The following is a 22,901-nucleotide window of genomic DNA, read 5'->3' on the forward strand; positions in this document are numbered from 1 at the left end:
CTAGAGGGCTTAGGGCCTGTTCACACTAAACAAAAGTGGGATTTCTCATGTGCTTCCGCTCTTTGCCCAAAGAGTTGACATGTCAATTCTTTGGGCGGAGAGCAGAGGCGCACGAGATGATGATATTTGCAGTTTCCCCCGGGCACTTCTTGCGTGTCCTGGCTGGTGGTGTTTTAGGGAGTCCGTAATGGTCATGTATAATAAGAGAGCCAGACACAGATGAACTTTAAGGCCGGGTTCACACAAATTTTTTTATTTTTTCAATTTATAATGGCCATTGTTGCAGATTGTAACACCGGCCGCTATTTATTGAAAAAGTACATCGCATTGTTTTCTATGGAATCCCGGCCAGAGTGTATACACACTCTATAATCTCTGGCCGAGATTCCATGCGGCCGTACAGAAAACTGTCATGTCATTTTTGTGCGTCCGCTATTCATTTAATAGCAGCTGTACAAAAGTGACAGAGCAGGCAATGTAAAGTGCAGCTCTGGACAGTCTTTACATTGTCGGCTATGGGTAATTGGAGCACTGGCACACCCTTATGTGCCTGCATTCCAATTAGAAAGAAATAAAGTTCATCTGGCCGGTACTGCAGTACCGGCCGGGTTTAACTGCACAGACAGCGGCTGTTATGTGACACGGCCTATTCACAGAACGGCTGCTGTCATACAATGTGTGAACTTAGCTTTAAACAACTCAAATTTCAGCAAGATCATCAAATATGGGGATACAGTTCAGGCTTCAACAATCAACAGATCAGGTTTTAGACTAATCAGAGAATCTTATAGAGTCTCTATGGTTACAGTTACAGTTAGAGGTGAGCAGATCACTCATCTAAATTAAGCGAATCGCTTCGTTTGATCTGCACTCCGCTCATCAAGCCTCCGGCCGCTCCTCCCAGGATGCCGGAAAAAGCTGGATCCAATACTGGGAAACTTCTCCCAGTTTCCCAGGATTGGATATAGCTTTTCCCCAGCACCCGGGATGGAGCGGCAGGGAGTGGAGCAGCACTGAAAGGCCGGCGGCTTGGTGAGTGGAGCACAGATCACTTATTCGCTCATCTCTAGCTAGCTGGAGGGCTTAGGGCCCATTCACACTAAACAATTATTATCCCTTATGGCTGACAATTTGCCAAGTTAAATGTATTGATCTTTCCCGTCTCGCATTATGTGGGTTTCAACTTTGTCATAATATCGTTTATAGAGCTATTTATTTTACATTTATATACAAGTAGTGTTTGTGATGCATACAGTCATACTCAAGTTCTACATTTTGGATGATTTCAGCAAAACACAATCTGGAAACGGACCGAGTGTTTGCAGATATTGTTTGCATATATATCATACACATTGCCAAGAATCATCTCTCCCACACACAGTTTGAATAATTTCCAAATCTAAAGTTTATAGTCTACATGCCAAGAGATAGTGGTTTCTATCTTGGAAAATGTATAGAAAAAAGTATAAAGAATGATAATGGACTATTTTGTTTTGAAGTGTTTAAGATATGCACAACATATTTGTCGCCTAAAATGAAAAAAAAAAGTAGAGAGGCCTATGTACTTAGGTATTGCTTTCTATATGGATATGTATTGGCACAGTTCTATATGGAAAAAAAAAAAAACAAATTAAAAAAAACAACCTTTGAGTGAGATCCGTTTGATGATGATTCGGACAATAGAGAAACCGATAACTGATCTCAGGAGACCAGCCAAACGACAACACTGCCGGCTGCTAGTGAAAGCGCTCAATGCAGTGAAGTCCTAGGTGCATTGCCACCTGGGAAACATGAATATGCAAAAGAAGAGCCCGTGGAGCCTCATCAAAGAGTCTCGAAACACAGGACTAGCCAGAGCTGTGTAATAGGCTCAGTAAACGAACGCCAATCTAACAGATTGGCGCTCGTTTACATTATTGATCGGCCATCTAATAGGACCATTAGTGTTTCTACTCAGGGCTAGGCTAGTTTTGGGTGTTATTTATAGTAAATACTAAGGGGGAGATTTATCAAACATGGTGTAAAGTGAAACTGGCCCAGTTGCCCCTAGCAACCAATCAGATTCCACCTTTCATTCCTCACAGACTCTTTGGAAAATGAAAGGAGGAATCTGGTTGCTAGGGGCAACTGAGCCAGTTTCACTTTAAACCATGTGTGATAAATCTATCCCAGAGTGTTCAGGTTCGGCTAATGTTGCCAAATACAAATACATTTTGACAGGTTTGCTTAACACTAGAAGGGAGACTGTATAGAAGGAGATTTTCTCCCGAAGTTGAGTGTGCTGGGACATAGCGGGCTGTGTAGAAGACCTCCAAGAAAGGCAAAACAGTGACAGAACTTCTAGGGTTGTCTCATTATTTGCGGGAACAATTATGAAAATTCATCTGGCCATATATGCTAGATAAATGTTGTAGATTTTGCCATGAATTTGCAGAATATTACCTATGAACTCACTTCAAAATCCATACTTCCAAAATGAGAATTCCAAAATTATCATAGATGTATGCGCGGCTGGAGTTTAATTGATAAAGGAGAAGTCCGGACAGAGCCATTTTTTTTTTATCAAGGAAAAGTCCGGTAAAAATTTTTATTTAAGTATTTTATTTCCCCCAAAAGTTATACAAATTACCAATATACACTTATTACGGAAAATGCTTATAAAGTGCTTTTTTCCTTGCACTTCCCACTGCATCAAGGCTTCACTTATTGGATAACATGGTGATGTCACTTCCTGGATAACATGGTGATGTCACTTCCTGGATAAAAATGGTGATGTCACTTCCTGGATAACATGGTGATGTCACTTCCTGGATAAAATGGTAATGTCACTTCCTGGATAACATATTGATGTCACTTCTTGGATAAAATGGTGATGTCACGACCCGACTCCCAGAGCTTTTCGGGCTGTGGCTGCTGGAAAGGATGATGGCAGAGGGATGCTTAGTTACCTTCCAGTGCCCTGTGTCCCCCTGCCATCATCCTCTCCAGCAGCCACAGCTCTGGGAGTCGGGCGTGACCTCACCATTTTATCCAGGAAGTGACATCACCTTTTTTTTTTATCCAGGAAGTGGCATCACCATGTTATCCAGGAAGTGACATCACCATGTTATCCAGGAAGTGACATCACCATGTTATCCAGGAAGTGAAGCCTTGATGCAGTAGTAAGTGCAGGGAAAAAAGCACTTTATAACCATTTCTTGTAATAAGTGTATATTGGTGATTTGTATAAGTTTTGGGGGGTAATACAATACTTTAATAAAAATTTTCGCTGGACTTCTCCTTTAAACCAAAAAGATTCAAGATCATTATTACTTATACATTTACCAAGCCTGGTAAAGTGTTCATGCCTCTGGTGTTTTCTGTGTTTTTGTGTGTTTGCAATTCCAGCCATGGCAACGTGCTCCTGCCTAGTGTGAACAGTGTTCTAGGAGAGCTGACCAATTTTTTTTCATTTTTTTTCCTTTTTTTTTCCTTTTTTTCTGTTAATAAGAAAAGAGTCTTCTGACGCAAATCTTTATTTTTATTTCCCTCCTGAGTAAAGTAAAGCGAGACGTTCCACAAATAATAATGATTTCAGGCTTGTTTTAGCAGGTTACTACTAGTCCAAAGCGCACCGAGCACCATTGTACATTATTATAATATCAGCAATGGCGACAAATCTGATTATAATTCATCTAGCAGTTTACCGCGAGCTTCCTCCCTCGGACAGAGCGGCTCCTTGAAGATTTCCAGCAAGAAAAATTCCCAGTTTATGTACGTTAAATGAGCTATACTCCCATCGACAATCATGCAGACTGTCGGCTTCTGAGCTATGAACACTGATTTTTATGGCATCATTCTCTAGAATTTCTCTCATTATTTGGAAGACAGTCGTGTCCTGAAAAATAGGTCCATGCGCCCATTTGCAAAATAAGAGATGTCCTCCATAAAATAAAAAGTAGGAGCTACAGACACATAAAAGACCAATTACTTTAATAGTTGTATAAAAACTTTCAAATAGCATGAATGTGTGTGTGTGTGTGTGTGTGTGTGCACACTTGAGGATGAGATTTTCCTGGGTGTTCACACTCATTTGACTGGGCACTTGTATATTAGGCTATTATGTATCGTGTCTATAAAATAAATTCCATATTATCGTAGCAGCGAACTGCAGATTTTAAATCTTGTAGATCGGTTGCAAAATTGGCAAATGGATAAATGGACAATTTCCCCGCTGGATGAGACTCACTGGCGGCGGTGCTGTCCTATTCGACCCTTTGCTATGCTCCAACCTTGTCCTGGGACTGCTCGTATTCTCTGGCATCTTCTTCCACCTCCGGCAGCAATGACATCTCTGGCCACTGGGGGGCTCTGAATTTATAGAGGGAGTTTGTCTCCATCTGCTACTGCGATCTGCCAATCCAGAGCCACCTGAACCTATTTATACCACCTCCTGCAGCCCTCACCTGTCTGACTACGATACCTGCCTCATCCCTGGTACAGCACTTAAGATCGTTTAGATTCAAACGTAAATCGTTTAGTGTAATAGCAGACAACGATTAAACGACCAAAAAGAAATAGTTGGTCGTTTGATAGAATTTGGACCTATTTTTATCGTTGATCATTTGCAAATTGTAATAAAAATTGGAATAAGATGTCGTTCTGTCGTAGCGACGACAGGACGACTGCAAGATTTGAGGTCATTCTCCTTAGTGGTCGTTTAAGATGATTTATCGTTAATCATTGAAAAATGGCTTTGCGCAAAAGTACCCTTACTCTCCTGCCGATGATTCAGGTTGCTAACCACGTATACCCGGCCTGTTCCCCACTGCCGTAGAACAACTCTCTCTGGTTCTTGGAAACCAGCTGCTGCTCAAATCAGAATCACACTTGGGGAGAGACCTGGTATCCTGGTGGTCACAGAAGTCCAGCTTTCATATTCTGGAGATGGATAAAGGGTGAAGACCCAGAAGGCACTTAGAGTCCTGGGGGGAGATTTATCAAACATGTTGTAAAGTGAAATTGGCTCAGTTGCCCCTAGCAACCAATCAGATTCCACTTTACATTCCTCGCAGACTCTTTGAAAAATGAAAGGTGGAATCTGATTGGTTGCTAGGGGCAACTGAGCCGGTTTCACTTTACACCATGTTTGATGAATCTCCCCCCTGGGGTGGCCCAGAGCCGAACTGGTTGAGCAGCATAGCAGGTCCACACTCTCTGTCTAATCTGTTTACTACACCAAAACCTACAGCAAAAAATCCTCACCAAAACGGGCACGATTCTGTGCAGGTTTCCTGATAACATTTGCAAACATGATGACCAAACTGTATTAAAAGGAGTTGCCATTTATTTGTGTGACCAGCCATTTCTACTTTGAAGTTCATAGAACAACCTTCAAAATGGGCTTCTAGCACTTGGATCCAACCCGACTTCCTTGGGTAAATTCTGCTTTTAATTAGTCGTAAAGGTTACATAAAGCAGAAGAGCCAGCAGTATGGTGAACAAATGGCGTACATGTCAGTCAAAGTGATATAATAACAACCTCGTCTTCACTGTAAGAGTCACTATTTGCATTTGCAGAACATAGTGATATTGTCATGTCTGTCGGGGAAAATTTTGGAAAATAACTAAACTGTATAACCCTTTTCCCCTGAAAATAAGACCTAGCAGAAGTTTTGCTGAGTTGCCAAACATAAGGCCTCCCCTGACCAAACAAAAGTTTTTGCTTGGCAGCATGCCCACCGAACAGAACACCAGGGCATGCAGCTGTGAGTCTTTTTAGCACTCTGCCATTGTCCCCTTCCTTCACCGCCTGTTGCAGCTGAATGCAGGATATGAAGACCGTCACCCGCCAACCCTGATGTTTCCTTCCACAGCCATCACTTGTAAATATGCAGGCAAGGCATCAAAAGGCCCATCACCTGCCACCATCCCCGTTGTTTCCTACCACCAGATGTAGAGCCGCACACACTCTGCCATTAACCCGTCGCCTGCCCCATACCATACGCTGTCCCTGCTGTGCTGTACAAACATGCTGTGATGAGCTCCCCCTGGTGGCCAGAAGCCGCCATACAGTACGCTCTATCCCTGTTGTGCATGTGACATGTCAATTCTTCATAAAAAAATAAGACATCCCCTGAAAATGAGACCTAGCACGTCTTTGGGAACATATAAGTCGCTGTCTTATTTTTGGGGTAACATGGTAGAATATGGAGATTAGCCCAAAGGGTAGAGGTGAAAATACAGTATACACGTACTGCATCACTTTGCAAAGTTTTTTTATGCCAGGGAACAATTGAAAGAGTAAAAAATTATACATGCTAAACGTTCGCGACAGCGCCACCTACCGACGTTTCTAATTGATAGTTTGAACATTCTGTTGTTAGAAGACCCCTTTAATTATAAAGCATTAATATGTATTTCATATCATTATTTTTTATATATTTGTAATTCACATACTCTAGACCATTTATATCATTCAGTGATGAAATTTTTTTTGCTAAATCATGTAAAAAGAAGATACGTAATATAAAGCATGCGTTATTATGGCAACCTGTTTATAAACTACAAGGACTCTGCAGAAGCGGTAGACTGATAGCAAGTATTAGGAACATATTTCTCGACAAATCTGCGTCATATTTAAGGCGAAACCTTGGCAGCCTGACATTTGCCATCTGGAAACAATACTTTACCTTGCCATGGTTAGAGGTCTGTACATGTGCTCGATGAAAATTGAAATACCTGCATGAATATAAATCACATTTTTGTATTTTTTTCCAGCCATTTACTATGTGCACTCAGATCTAGTGAGCAAAATATTTTTTTTTTTTTAAATTGTTTCTATCATTTTTTCGAGCAATGTTTGTTGAAGCCATTGAGGCGAGCAGCTGTGATGTGACGCTTAGGTATAAGATAATTCCCTTGCTGTCCGTAGAGTAACTTGCATTCATTAATCTTTATAGAAACAGTCTATTCCCATTGGAACACAATTTTTCTTTAACGTAAGGGCTTGGAAATTGGAGTAGACACCTAAGGAAAAAAATATTTCATACTGAAACGTAAGACCAGGCGCCAAAGGCTGTATCCTTGTCTTAACCGGCACATTTAGCGGTATAGTAGAAATGACAGGCTATACTTACTAATCACAGTATTCTGGATTAGACTGGAATAGTATATTTACTCATGAACTATCAAATAATTGTTACTGAGGGTAGTAAGTATCACGGGGAATAAAGTTTTGCAGAAGGAACACAAGTTATGTTTCTGACCTTGCAGTAAAATGCAGCATTTAGGTCATGTTCTTTTCTTTGCTTGTACTGTCTACCATGATTAGTAAGTAGCTATTTATTTTATGACATCATACATTTCACGTCTAATAACAAAGAAGTTTGAAATCTGATCAGATACTACCGAAAAGCAACTCATATTGTGTGGATAGATCCACGTTTTCAGATCTGAATTTAAAAGACGTGATTCTTAATCTAGGTTTTGCTCAAAATCATGTTTGTATCCTTAAAGGGGTACTCCAACGAAAACCCTTTTTCTTTCAAATCAACTGGTTTCAGAAAGTTATATAGATTTGTAATTGGCTTCCATTTAAAAATCTCAAGTCTTCCAGTACTAATCAGCTGCTGTTTGTCCTGCAGGAAGTAGTGTTTTCTTTATGGGGATTTTCTCCTGCTCTGGAAAGTTCCTGTCTTGGACATCGGTGTCAGCATAGAGTACTGTGTCAAACTTGGAAGAAAACACCACTTCCTGCAGCAGCTTTTAAGTACTGGAAGATTTGAATTTGTAAAGTCATCATTTGGGAAACAGAAAGAAAAACTGGTCAATATTGCTTTATTTATGTGTATCTATCTATCTATCTATCTATCTATCTATCTATCTATCTATCTATCTATCTATCTATCTATCTCCTATTTATTTATTATCTATCTATCTATCTATCTGTCTCCTATCTATCTATCTTCTATCTATCTATCTATCTATCTATCTATCTATCTATCTATCTATCTATCTATCTATCTCCTATCTATCTATCTATCTATCATCTATCATCTATCTATCTATCTATCTATCTTCTATCTATCTATCTATCTATCTATTATCTATCTATCTATCTATCTATCTATCTATCTATCTCCTATCTATCATCTATCTATCTATCTCCTATCTATCTATCTATCTATCTATCTATCTATCTATCTATCTATCTATCTATCTCCTATTTATTATCTATCTATCTATCTATCTATCTATCTATCTATCTATCTATCTGTCTCCTATCTATCTATCTATCTATCTATCTATCTATTATCTATCTATCTATCTATCTATCTATCTATCTATCTATCTATCTTTACAAATCCATTTACATTTATACTTAAAGTTAAAGTAACACAATAGTTTGACTAGATGTACGTCTTTTTATATGACAGCTAGTCAAACTATATCTATCTTATCTATCTCCTATCTATCTGTATATTATCTATCTATCTGTATATTATCTATCTATCTATCTTCTATCTATTATCTATCTATCTATTTATCTTTACAAATCCATATACATTTATGCTTAGTTAAAGTAACACAGTAATAGTTTGACTAGCTGTACGTCTTTTACTATAGCAGGGAGACCCATCCATACATGAACTGAGCTGTTGTATATATATTTTGCCTGAATTAATCGGCACATGTTATTGTTCAGTCTCTGAATCTCATGAGCCGTCTATGTCTTTGCATGGATGACATAGTGACACTGTGCCTTACAATCTTGGCATTCTGTCAGGCTGTGCCAGTGTTACAATGAGTCATTGTAAAGTCTATTTTACAAATCACGCCGTCGCTTCAAATTATTTTTCTGGATATTCCATTCATATTCCATTTGCCGATGGTATTAACGCTTCCTCCGCAATAGAAAATTAAGTTATTTGCAGTAATGGCGGATATGATATCATTATAGATCTATAAATGTCTTCATTGAAATATCCTTGAAAAATGACTATATGGAAGTCCAGGGTGGTTGGCTGGTTCAATTCCTTCACTTATGTTCCTGAAAGGAACATGACATTTTCAAGAGGCCGTCAATGTGAGGCTATTACCAAACAGTGTCAACATTGATGAGGGAGATGCTGGATTCATCCGTCCGTCGGAGAGCTCGTCGCTGCTTTTCTTCGAGGACTAATCCTTTGATTGCCTGAGACAGACTTCATTAGCCCACACACAAACCCCGGCATTTTTTTTTCCATCGGTGACATTTTCGGACCTTTGACAGGATTTTTGAACAAGGAGCTATATCTGTACCGTTCCCACAAACAGAAGCAGACTAATCTTTTCAACAGCGAATATCGAATACTCCCTGTTTCCACCTTCAACCAGGTGCCCCGTTGTTCCTTTCAACACAATACTTCCCGAAGACTGAATGGCACCATAAAAGAAAGGTTAGGGTCCTATTCCACGGGCCGAGCAGGGCCCGATCAACGATGTAAACGAGCGCCGATCTGCTAAATTGTCGCTCGTTTACTGGGCCTATTCCACGGCCCAATGATCGTTGAGCGAGGGCTGCAGGGACATCGTTACCGATGTCCTTGCAGCCCTTGCAGCATACATTACCTGTCAGTTCTTCTCTTCCGCTCTGTCTTCCTCCCCGGGTCCCGCGCGCTCTAGCTTCAGAATGGCCTGTCAGCTGACATGGCTCGGCGGTCCCTGCCTGTGATTGGCTGAGCGCTTCGTCAGCTGACAGGCCACTCTGCAGCTAGAGTGTGTGGGACCCGGGGAGGAAGACAGAGTGGAGGAGAAGCCCTGCAGGTAATGTATTGTGCTTCTCAAATCGTCGGTCGCCCGCCACGCACCGCTATTCCACCGTAGTGATGCGTGGTGGGGGAACGATGATTTTAGGTCTGGCCCTAAATGAACGACCAGCCGATGACACGATCATCGGCTGATCATTCTCTCTATTCCACCGAGCAATAATCAGTCACATCGGGCCGAATGGGGCCGATTCGGCCGATTATCGTTCCTGTGGAATAGGGCCCTTAGGAAGGACTGATTGGGCGATAAGCTGAAGGAGAAGAGTTTTCACATACATTAAGGGGCAGGAGATTTTCATGGAAACTTTCCCAGTCGTTGTTACAGTTTATTTTAGTTTTTGGTTTGTTTTGCTTTTCACATGGTACCTTGTAATGTAGTATTGTGCTCTATGACCTAGGGGGCAAACTTGCTGATTAAAAGTAGATGAAGTCATGATCTAGATTAGTAAAATAGTAGAAGCATCAGGTAAACTCTAAGCTGATGAAGGCCATGCTTGGCCGAAATGCGCCCTCTTTGTTGTACCTGATGCTTTTTGCACCTCAATAAATTAGAAAGTATCATCTGGTGAGTGCCAAATTTTTTACTACTATTTTATTAATCTAGATCATGACAAGTATCATCTTGTGAGTGCCGGGGTTTTTTCTACTATTTTACTTGGATACCCACTGCCTCGAGCACCACCGCTACGGAAGTGCCGTCCTCAACACATCTTTCCATGATCTAGATTAGAACACATTTATTACTTTCAGGTTATGTTCACACACTGTGTAACAACGGCTGTTGTCATACTGGCCAAACACCAACCGGTGTTTTTTTTTTGTGTATGGCCATTGTTGGTGCGTTGTGTGCATGAAACAAATGGTACTGCATTGATTTCAATGCAATGCTGCCTAGGCTAAAAAGAATGGCCGCTGTTTTCATTGAAAAAACCTGATGAAGGCCATGCGTCCTGAGTGTAATATTGATTCATGCTGTACTTGAATAAATAAGCAAATTCATCTGGTGAGTGCTGGGCTTTTCTATTTACCTGTTGCTGAACCATTCCACCACGTGCACAACCCCTCTCATGGAGTGCCAACAATCCTTTTTATACTTGTCTCACTGCTGAGACTCCCTCTGATCAGGAGATATAGCCGTGGAGAGATCGCGGCAGCGTAATCCACTCCCTTGCTGGCTGCTCATTCCATCAATATTTTTTAACGTGCGTCTATGAGAAATTATTGGCGGAATAAGCGGGCAGCCGAGATGTTGATCACGCTTCCGCAATCTCTCAGCTATGTCTTCTGATATAGAAACTAGAGATGAGTGAACCTGGAGCATGCTCGAGTCGATCCGGACGTTCGGTATTTGATTAGCGGTGGCTGCTGAAGTTGGATAAAGCCCTAAGGCAGGGGCGTAGCTAAGGGCTGATGGGCCCTGGTGCAAAATTTTAGTTTGGGCCCCCCCCTATAGTCACTCTAAGGTGACGCCCCCTAATGTGGCACTGTGTCCCCTCATGTACTGTTCTACTGCCCCCTATTATTAATGGACTGTACTGTGTCATTCTCTAATTGTATTCTAACCTTTGACTCAACAGCTGTATCCCTCCCTGTGTCCCCCTGTATATAGCAGACCAGTATCCCTCCCTGTGCCCCCAGTATATAGAAGACCAGTATTCCTCCATGTCCCCCTGTATATAGCAGACCAGTATCCCTCCCTGTGTCCCCTGTATATAGCAGACCAGTATCCCTCCCTGTGCCCCCAGTTTATAGAAGACCAGTATTCCTCCATGTCCCCCTGTGTATAGCAGACCAGTACTCCTCCATGTGCCCCCTGTATATAGCAGACCAGTACTCCTTCCTGTGCCCCCAGTATATAGCAGACCAGTATCCCTCCCTGTATATAGCAGACCAGTACTCCTTCCTGTGCCCCCAGTATATAGCAGACCAGTACTCCTCCATGTCCCCCTGTATATAGCAGACCAGTACTCCTCCATGTACCCCCTGTATATAGCAGACCAGTATCCCTCCATGTCCCCTGTATACAGCAGACCAGTACTCCTCCCTGTGCCCCCCTGTATACAGCAGACCAGTACTCCTTCCTGTGCCCCCAGTATATAGCAGACAAGTATCCCTCCCTGTGCCCCCTGTATATAGCAGACCAGTACTCCTCCATGTGCCCCCCTGTATATAGCAGACCAGTACTCCTCCCTGTGCCCCCAGTATATAGCAGACCAGTATCCCTCCATGTCCCCCTGTATATAGCAGACCAGTATCCCTCCATGTCCCCCTGTATATAGCAGACCAGTACTCCTTCCTGTGCCCCCAGTATATAGCAGACCAGTATCCCTCCATGTGCCCACAGTATACAGCAGACCAGTATGCCTACATGTCCCCCTGTATACAGCAGACCAGTACTCCTTCCTGTGCCCCCAGTATATAGCAGACCAGTATCCCTCCATGTGCCCACAGTATACAGCAGACCAGTATGCCTACATGTCCCCCTGTATACAGCAGACCAGTATCCCTCCCTGTGCCCCCAGTATATAGCAGACCAGTATCCCTCCATGTGCCCACAGTATACAGCAGACCAGTATGCCTCCATGTCCCCCTGTATATAGCAGACCGGTTTGCCTCCATGTCCCCCTGTATACAGCAGACCAGTATGCCTCCCTGTGCCCCCTGTATATAGCATACCAGTACTCCTTCCTGTGCCCCCAGTATATAGCAGACCAGTACTCCTCCCTGTGCCCCCAGTATATAGCAGACCAGTACTCCTCCCTGTGCCCCCAGTATATAGCAGACCAGTATCCCTCCATGTCCCCCTGTATATAGCAGACCAGTATCCCTCCATGTCCCCCAGTATACATTAGATCAGTACTCCTCCATGTGCCCCCAGTATATAGCAGACCAGTACTCCCCCATGTGCCCCCAGTATATAGCAGACCAGTATCCCTCCATGTGCCCCTGTATATAGCAGACCAGTATTTCTCCATGTGCCCCCAGTATACATTAGATCAGTACTCCTCCATGTCCCCCAGTATATAGCAGACCAGTATCCCTCCATGTGCCCCCAGTATACATTAGATCAGTACTCCTCCATGTGCCCAGTATATAGCAGACCATTCAGCACCTCACCTCTGAGGAACTTGAGTGGATGGCGCTGCTGCAGTCCTCCTCTCATCTCCTCATCACTGTTTCTCCTGCAGGGTGGAGGCCGCTCCCCCAGACCAGGTCACCGACACCTTACTCACTCATTCCTTCCTTCCTTTTCTGCTGCACAGCCTTGTGACCTGGCCTGGGGGGGTCCTCCACCCTGCAGGAGAAACAGTGATGAGGAGATGAGAGGAGGATTGCAGCAGCGCCATCCTCTGTTTCCTCACAGAACAAGCGCCGCCTGCACGGAGGAGGCCCCTGCCATATCTGGAGGAGATATCTGGGACTTGATGTCATCTGACTAGGTAAGAGATCCAGTCAGATGACAGCAAGTGCCTACAGTTATGTCAGTGGGGCTGGGGGGCCCACAGGAGGAAGTGGCTAGGGGGGCCGGCGGGCCCCCCTAGCGTAGGGGCCCGGTCGCCATGGCGACCGTTGCGACCCCTATGTCTATGCCACTGCCCTAAGGCTATGTGGAAAACATGGATATAGTCATTGGCTGTATCCATGTTTTCCAGACAACCTTAGAGCTTTATCCAAGTTCAGCAGCCCCCGCTAATCAAATACCAAACGTTTGGGTTCGAATCGACTCAAACCCGAACCCGGTTCGCTCATCTCTAATAGAGACCCATTCTGATCAATAACTTTTGAGATGTCTGATGAAATATCAAAAGTTAGTGACCGTGCCCTTTAAATTTCCTATGTATTTATGTCTAAACCCACGCTCTCTGTACTCACTTGGACAATTTAAAGTTCATGGGGCTCATTTACTAACAATCTGTCCGTTTTAAGCCGTTATGCTTTCGTTTGTGTCTGTTTTTTTGCGTCAAATTCATTAATGCGGCACATGCCCTTAGTAAATCTGGAAGGTTTTTCACATGCCAAAACTAAAACCCGACCATTCTGACACTCTACAAGTGGCTGTTTTTTAGAATAGAAAACCCGCTGTAACGCATCCGGCTCCCCCTCCAGTCCCTGTGCCTGCTTGATTTACAGTCAGTGCTGAGCCCTGTTTCTAAATCTTGTCCCTGCACTATGCATACCAATTGTGTGCTGATGTGGGATTTGGAAGCAGGGCTCAGCTTCTAACTGACCTTTAAAGGAGTCAGTTGAAAATTTTTATTAAAGTATTGTATTGCCTCCCAAAAGTTATACAAATCACCAATATACACTTATTATGGGAAATGCTTATAAAGTGCTTTTTTTACTGCACTTACTACTGCATCAAGGCCTCACTTCCTGGATAACATGGTGATGTCACTTCCTGGATAACATGGTGATGTCACTTCCTGGATAACATGGTGATGTCACGACCCGACTCTTAGAGCTGTGCGGGCTGTGGCTGCTGTAGAGGATGATGGCAGGGGGACACTGAGGGACTCAGGGCACTGGAGGGACACTGAGCATCCCTCTGCCATCATCCTCTCCAGCAGCCACAGCCCACACAGCTCTGGGAGTCGGGTCGTGACATCATCATGTTATCCAGGAAGTGACATCACCATGTTATCCAGGAAGTGACATCACCATTTTATCCAGGAAGTGACATCACCATGTTATCCAGTAAGTGACATCACCATGTTATCCAGGAAGTGACATTACCATGTTATCCAGGAAGTGAAGCCTTGATGCAGTAGTAAGTGCAGTAAAAAAAAGCACTTTATAAGCATTTCCTGTGTATATTGGTGATTTGTATAACTTTTGGGGGGTAATACAATACTTTAATAAAAATTTTCACCAGACTTCTCCTTTAATGTAACAGGGATAGAGATGGGAGGGAGCAACGAGGCGTCATAACCCTCAGCACTTAAGGTGACTGACTCTTCTTAAATCTTGGAGAGATCCATGAATGATTGTAACAGTTCACAACTCCAAACACAGGTGGCGTTGTCCACAGCCGACCGTTTAAGTGCCCAATGCTAAAAGCACATGTGACGCATTGTCCCAGTGTCCATGGGCTAAACAGTTCTGTCCTCATCAGGACTGGTCACTGGGCCGTGGATCAATGCTTTGGAGTTCAAATCAACTGATATCAGAAAGTTATAAAGATTTTTAATTTACTTCTAATAAAAAATCTCAAGTCTTCCCATACTTATCAGCTGCTGTATGTCCTGCAGGAAATGTTTTATTTTCAGTCTAAGACAGTGCTCTCTGCTGACATCTCTGGCCAAGACAGGAACTGTCCAGAGCAGGAGAGGCTTTCTATGGGGATTCATAGAAAACCGAGACAGAGTTCCTGTCTCGGCCAGAGATGTCAGCAGAGAGCACTGTGTCAGACTGAAAATAAAACATTTCCTGCATGACATACAGCAGCTGATAAATATTTTTCAATAGAAGTAAATTACAAATCTATATAACTTTCTGATATCAGTTGATTTGAAAGAAAAAGATTTTTGCTGGACAACCCCTTTAAAACCATGGTGATGGGTTTTCTAAAATTTCAGTAGAGAGATTTTTTTTTGTTTAGGAAATATGGTGTATGTGGGAAATTTTGTCAGCTAATCCTCTGTATTCCTGTCACACTAATGGACTGGTTCGTATTATTAAAGTAAACACTGGCCAAATAACCTTTTCCTTGTCTACATTTTGGAGAAACGTGTCAGGTTTAGGAGTAAAAAGGAAAAAAAGTGGTAAGTGAGTTAATATATTACAAGTAGAAAATTGGAAACTAACTTTTTAATAAGGGACCTGAGAAACTGCTGATAGTGGATCTACCTTCTTCCTATGGCAGTCAGTATTATTAAAGTAAATAATGACTAAATATGTGATGTTGATGTTTACATAAACGGTATCCGATGTCCCTTTATCAACATTGACATATGGCGGATTTCCTGTGGAAGAGTTCATAGTAGCCCTGATAATGTAGCTTATGTAGGGGTGTAAAACTTGCCATCTTTCAGCTGTTGCAAAACTACAATTCCCATCATATATCCAAGGGATAAAAAAACGTGCGGCACTCACCGTAAACTGTTGCACGAAGTAGCATTTTATTTGGATCTACTCATCTACAAAATGCATGTAAAGGAGAGACAGCTAGACGGGGTCATCATAGTTTCGGACTATTATGGTGCCCTGCTCAACTTCCTCTGGCTGCCCGATTGTGTGACTCTGTTCTAGCTACATGAAAATAAATGTAAATATGTATGAGAACACTTAAAGTGCCACTTGTGTTTTTTTTTTTTTTTGCAGAAATCAATAGTCCAGGCGGTTTTAAGAAACTTTGTAATTGGTTTTATTAGGAAAATATGCCATTATCTGCATTCAAAAAGACTTTCCCCAGGTCCCCCCCCCCCTCTCTCTCATTCACTGCTCATTATCAGAAAATCCTGTCTTGTTTACATCAGTGAGCCCTGTCTAACCTATGGAGAGGGGAGGAGGGAGATTAGTCACCAGCATTGAGCAGAGAGAAAAGGATTACACAGTGGTACATGTGTGAAAACCAGTATTCAGAGGTCAGAGAGGTCAGTGCTGTCTTCTGAGGAGATAGCCTGGTGATATAGCTGTAAATTAACTCTTTGTTGTCCTGTTTTGGTGCCTCATCTCCCTCCACCCCTCCCCTCTCCATAGAGAACAATGAAGACAGGGGGGAGAGCTTCAAACTGCTTTTTCATAATAAAAATTTATTTTTCGGCTAATAAACCCAATTACAAAGTTTCTTAAAATCGCCTGTACTATTGATTTCTGCAAAAAAAAAAAAAAACATTTTAATGATAGTGACACTAAGGCACTATATTCATCTTGATAGTTGAAGCCCATCGGACCTATAGCTTCAAAGAAGAAGATAAGATCCTCGTTTCTTTTTAACAAGACTTTATGTCTGTCACTGCCTTCTTGCAGAGGTTTAACTATTTTCAGGTGGGCGAATTTCAGAACCTCTTTATTTCCCTGGTGCGTGGACCTTATATGCTCAGCTAGTTTTGCAACTCTTTTTCCTGTGACAATAGAATGAAAATGCCTCCGGAATCTAGTACAGAGCTTTCGGACAGTCTTATAATATAAAACATACTACAAGGGAACATAATTTTATAGGCCATGAAAGTTCTATTATAAGTGATCAATTGTCTTACTTGCCATATTATTCCACCTGTGCAGAGACTCTGTGATGCCATATTATCACATTACACACACTGGTGGTATTTTCTATTGCCCTTAGAAGTACTTTAGATGTTTCTTTGTTATGTTTTTTGTTCAGATTGTAATTAAAACTTTAGATAATTTGCAGAATGTCTTTATATTGTTATCGTTTTCTTCGATATATAAATAGGGTTCACACATGCTATACATTTTATAGGCTATAGGCTTTAGGCTATAGGCTTTGTAGACAACATGACCTAGAAACATGACATTATGAGTCCCTCTATAGGGAGAACAATTCCCAATGTGTAGGTAAGGTAAAAATACTGAATAAACTATTAATTTGTGGGGGAAACATATGCATTTGTCCAAGTTTGTAGAGATTGAAACAATAGGTGGCTGGTTGAGTTTTAACATTGATGTCCTTCTCGTTTTGTCGGTTACCTTGACATGCTTTGGTAATGGGGTTCTTCTGGTTTAGATTTGCTGTATGCGTGTAGCCCGCAGGTTTTATTAAATTGCCTTTGGTATTTCAGAGCAGACTTCAATCTACATTTCATTCATAATGAATAATCCTGTGAATAATTGCTTGTCAGGAACATTAATAGTAAAGACATGAAATTACCTTAGAAGTCATTTCTTTGGCTCCAGCTCCGGCTAATGCTCTAAATAAAAGGTCGCAGGTTCAAGAATTGACAAGGTCAGATCATCATGTAAACCAGCCAGGATGTATTGTAGTGTATGCACAATTCTGTTCTATTACTAAAGCAAAGTAAAGCTTATACAAAAATAAAAAATTACTTGTATATGTGCAGCCAGTAGCTTAAAGTATAAAATTCTAATTATTTTATTGTTAAAGTGTAACAGTCATGTAAATGTCATTTTTCAGAAACTCTGTAATAGGTTTTATTAAGCAAAAGAGATTCCTTCTGTACACAAAAAGCTGTTTTCCTACCCCCCCCCCACACACACACACACACACACACCTCAGAAGAAGCAGGATTTCTGTGTCCATTGTGCTTTATGGAGGGTGAAGGGGTCAGGGGGGGGGGAGTGAACTTGGAGAGGAGAAAAACAGGGCTGTACAAAACACTACATCCTGCAATCTTCTCTTACCAAGCTTCCAGACTATCAGTGACCTTTCTAACCTGTGAATCCAGCATGTTATCAGGCCAGACATTCTCCAAACTGCACGGGCTGGCTCTATCCTCTTCCTTCTTACTCATTTCCCTTTGCCCCTCCATCGGTTATAATGGACTCAGCTAATCCGTCTTCACTTTGCTTATCTTTAAGGGTTCGTTCACACTACAGATTTGGCGCAGAGATTCAGCCGGAAACCATTCAGAGTCCACATGTGGAGGTTCCCGGCGGAATCTCTGTGCCGAATCCATTGTGTGAACAGGCCCGTGAAGACGGCTTTTCCTAATAATGCACAGATAAGAAGTGAGAATGGTTGGGGAGAATGGAAGACAACTTTTTTTGCCTAATAAAACCTATGACCGTTTTTAAAAATCACTTGTACTATTGATTTCTGCAATAAAAATTTGATTGACAGTTATACTTTAAAGCGACTCTGTACTCACAATCTGACAACCCCTCTCCCCCCCCCCCCCCCCCAAACCACTTGTACCTTCGGATAGCTGCTTTAAAGCCAAGATCTGTCCTGGGGTCCGTTCGGCAGGTGATGCAGTTATTGTCCTAAAAAACAACTTTTAAACTTGCAGCCCTGTGTAAAATTGATGCGGCCTAGAGTGTCTGTGCCCTAGGATTGTGACACCCCTCTATCCCTCCTCCATGCCCTCTTCACCATTACTAATCCTGGAACATTTTATCCTATTCATCACCTGTGGGAACAATGCACATGTGTTGGATCGTTAAGGCACCTGTGAAGAGTTCAGACAGGTGATGAATAGGAAAAATCCTGCCCAGAGGAGTTTCTAACGATGAGGAGGGACAGAGGGGTGGTGCAAGCTTAGGGCACACACACTCTAGGTCATGCCAATTTGACACAGGGCTGCAAGTTTAAAAGTTGTTTCTTAGGACAATAACTGTATCACCTGCCGAACGGACCACAGGACAGATTTTGGATTAAAAGCAGCTATCCGAAGGTACAAGTGGTTTGGGGGTTCAGATTGTGGGTAAAGAGTCATTTTAAATGTCGCTTTCACCCAAGCTCCACAGCTAACTGAGCATTTCTGTTATTTATTACAGGTCCACCTGGACAAAGAGGCAAGAGGGGCAGAAGAGGTGAAGCAGGTAAGCAGTTTTTTTATGGTAAACTTTAAAAATACTACACTTAGCTACACTGAGCCACTTTCTTTATAGTAATAATAATAATAATAATAATATTGATTCTGGAATAAAATATATCTTATATACGTGCACAATAGGTCTTGAAAATCATGTTTACCCATCAATGGTGTATAAGAAATGTTTTTTCTGATTATGGTGACAATGCTTTTTAACATGTGTATTGTTATTGTTATTTTTTATGCTGTTTTTTATGCACAGCTTGGTTGATGTATACAGGTGTAATGGCCAACTATTTAATGTGCAAGGGAGTGTTCCTACTTTCCGTAACAGATGTTAGGGAAAAAAAGGGATCAGGTGGTTTGGATTTCAACATGCCCAACCCTATGGGGAAAATGTACTGTTGATTTCCACTAGGTTTATGTTGGCTTTTAATTGAGTTTAACCCATGTTTAACAGGTTACAAAAAGTGGGTAGAGCTTGTCACAAATGGGCATAGTCATGGCACTCTGGAAATATTTAATTATTAAGAATCTGAAAAAAAGAAAAATAGTGCACTCACTGTCAAAAATGCCCTTTAATAGAATCCTTGGATACAATCCATAAAATCTTTGACAGTTAGGACGCCGACATCTTCTGTGTGCGTGACAGCTGTTTCGTTCAATTACAGTCGGACGTCAGAGGAAATGCTGTAATTGCATGAAACAGCTCTTACACACACTGGAGGTTCCAGCGTCCTAGCCGTCAAAGATTTTATGCATTTTATCGGAGGATTCTAATAAAGGGCATTTTTGGCGGTGAGTGCACTATTTTTCTTTTTTTCAGATTCTTAATAATAGTTTATTTCCAGAGTGCCATGACTATGCCTTTTTGTGACAAGCTCTACCCACTTTTTGTAAGCTGTTAAACATGGAATAAACCCATTTAAAAGCCAACATAAACCTAGTGGAAATCAACGATAAATTTTCCCCATAGGGTTGGGCATGCTTTATCGGGTGAGTGCACTCTCTATTTTTCCTTTCTTCGGATTGTGTATATGGACTTTTGCCTTTGAGAGTTAGCACCCCCGGTAGTCTGCACTCCCGTAATCTCTGAACCTTCATTGCCATATCCTGCAGCTGTAGTGCACACCGCTTGGAGCTGGCTTGGATTTTAAAAAGTAAAGAAGATGGCCCAATAGACTTTCATTATTCAGATGTCATTTGACATAGAGCCATGAGAAACCACACTTGGCATGGACCTCTCCTGGCTCATTCTCCTTATCGGTCACAGTCTGAACACGCAGACCCTGACCTATAAAAACTTTTCATATATGTCCCTATGAGCATCTGACCCCCCCCCCCCACACACACACACTTTTGCTCTCACAAGTGGTGTCTGGCAGTTTATTCCCCTCTCCCCATACAGAATACATACAGGTTCGGTGCAGTATACCCGTGTATTGGAAAGTCGAAAAGAATAGTGATGTAACGTGTATTGCCCCTTTACAGTAGCATAAACAGTATCCTAATGTTATTCCAAAATCGTACCTAGAAATGTACTTGAAGGTATGAGTGCCCCCGTATAGTAAGCACCTTATTAATTTTCATGTGACTGCACCCTAGGTTTCTTTTCTTATAACATCTGCTCCAGCACCCTTCACTAGAACCTTTACTACAAACCTGTGCTGCGCACCTGCCAATTATTGGCAATAAGCTAACTGTTATAAACCCATCTGCTAAATAATGTGGCATTGATATGCAGCACCTCTATAGAAATAGTAATTTGTCCTTTAGCTCTCATAAAAGCTGATTTCGTACGGCAGGGTGATATTTCCCCTACAACAAAACCTTTTACTGCCTCTGAATTAATGGCAAAATAAAGAAATTCAATATGAAAACTGAATTACGGCTACACCTGTTGGAGTTCCCTGTGCGGCCCTGCGCTCCTTTTCAGTCTTTGAGAACCTCATTGAAAGAATTGATTGAAAACTTAATTCACTCGGTATAAAAAGGGGGAAAACATTCAGTTAGATTGGCACATGTTGTTTTTCTAAAGTCTTCTCACTATATGATATCGAAGGCTTGTAGATCTGGCTAATTAGAGCTGAACGAAACTATGTTAGGCAAAATGAACCATCTGCAGATGCCAGATATATAGAGATTAGATTGAAAGCTTCAGGTAATGAAGTGTAAGTCCACACTGTGAAGCCTTAGGGTATGTGCACAATGAGGAATTCTTATGAATAACTTGCAGCGGATCCCGCCGCTCGTCCCCGCGTGCTCCCGCCTGACTCTCCGCCTATCCCATAGGCTCCATTCTGTGCTCAGGCAGGTTCCGCCATTCGCCCAAAGAATAGACATGTCCATTCTTTGGGTGGACGGCGGAATCTATCTGAGCATAGAATGGAGCCTATGGGATGGGCGGAGAATCAATGGAGAGGTGTGCAGAGTCAAGCGGGAGTGCAAGGGGGACAATCGGCGGAATCTGCGGCAAGTTATCCGTGAGAATTCCTCAGTGTGCACATTTCCTTTGGAGGGGGATTTACTAAGACCAAAGTTTCACACGTTAGGCCTCTCTAGCGTATATTGTATTAAATCTGGCCATGCTTAAACCCTGTTCCATCCCCACCAGGCTCCACCCACCTTTTAAACTTGACAGGGTGAGGGCAAATTTTCCCAGAAAATGACCCCCACAAAATTTGCGGAAACGGGGGTTTGCGCACTAATCTATTAGTCAGGTGACCTAAACTACAGTCAACACACAATCTAAGCAAATATATAAAAAATTATTTCATGTGCCCAATGGCCACAGATTTATATCTATAACTACATTGACTACATTAATTATAGTAAGAGCCAAGTGCTAAGCAAATATATTTTGGGATCATAGATGCCATATGATGCCCTAGCCATTCTAGCAATGGCACTTCACTTAAAAAGGCACCATTGACCCTACCAAGGATCTGGATTATGTTTCCTTAACAACATCCTTCAGGCTGGTAGCTGTTTATCAACATAAAGGTCAGGTCAGATAAGTCACATACTTGGTATGAAAACTTTTTTCAATTTCCATGTTAAACAAAAGTGCTGTAAAAATAACAAAAAACCCCCCCAAAACTTCCATAGACTCTAATTAGACATAGCATAAACAGCACTGCAAAAGGGTGAGATTTTTGCCTATATGAAATTATTAGTTAGCAAAACTGGATTTTATGTAAGTTATATAAGTTTAATTTGGAAACTTTTTTTAAGGCCTAAAATATAAAACCTGAAAGGGCAACAGCTATGAGAAAGCCACTTAACCTCCAACTTGTAAAGGCCCTATTTCACGGGTCGTTTAGAGGAGCAAACGAGCGCTCTCAGCGCTCGTTTGCTCCTCGTTCCCCGCTCGCTGCCGCCGCTATTCAACGCGGCAGCAGCGAGCGGGTGAGTGCAGGAGGGGCGTCGGGGAGCTGCAGGGGGGGGCTGCCCGGGGGATCGCTGAATATGTTGAAAAACAAGCGACTGCAACGATCAGCCGACATGAAAGATGTCGGCTGATCGTTGCACTCTATTCCACGGGACGGTTATCATCCCTAGCAGCCAATATCGGTCGAAAACGGACGATAATCGTTCCGTGGAATAGGGCCTTAAGTCAAGCTGAAGATATATGTGTATTAGGTGGATGGTAGAGATA

At 42.1% G+C, this 22,901-nt stretch overlaps 1 long non-coding RNA gene across 1 annotated transcript in view; it reads left to right on the plus strand.

Annotated features, from left to right (window-relative positions):
- Positions 1–19,251, plus strand: part of LOC138797041 (uncharacterized) — a 223,759-nt gene extending 204,508 nt beyond the window's left edge. The window contains exon 3 of the long non-coding RNA XR_011363883.1: positions 19,206–19,251. This is a non-coding gene — a long non-coding RNA (uncharacterized lncRNA). The remainder of the gene's footprint in view (positions 1–19,205) is intronic.
- The last annotated feature ends 3,650 nt before the right edge of the window (positions 19,252–22,901 follow it).

Source organism: Dendropsophus ebraccatus, chromosome 7, assembly GCF_027789765.1.
Source record: "Dendropsophus ebraccatus isolate aDenEbr1 chromosome 7, aDenEbr1.pat, whole genome shotgun sequence".
NCBI classification, from domain to species: domain Eukaryota; kingdom Metazoa; phylum Chordata; class Amphibia; order Anura; family Hylidae; genus Dendropsophus; species Dendropsophus ebraccatus.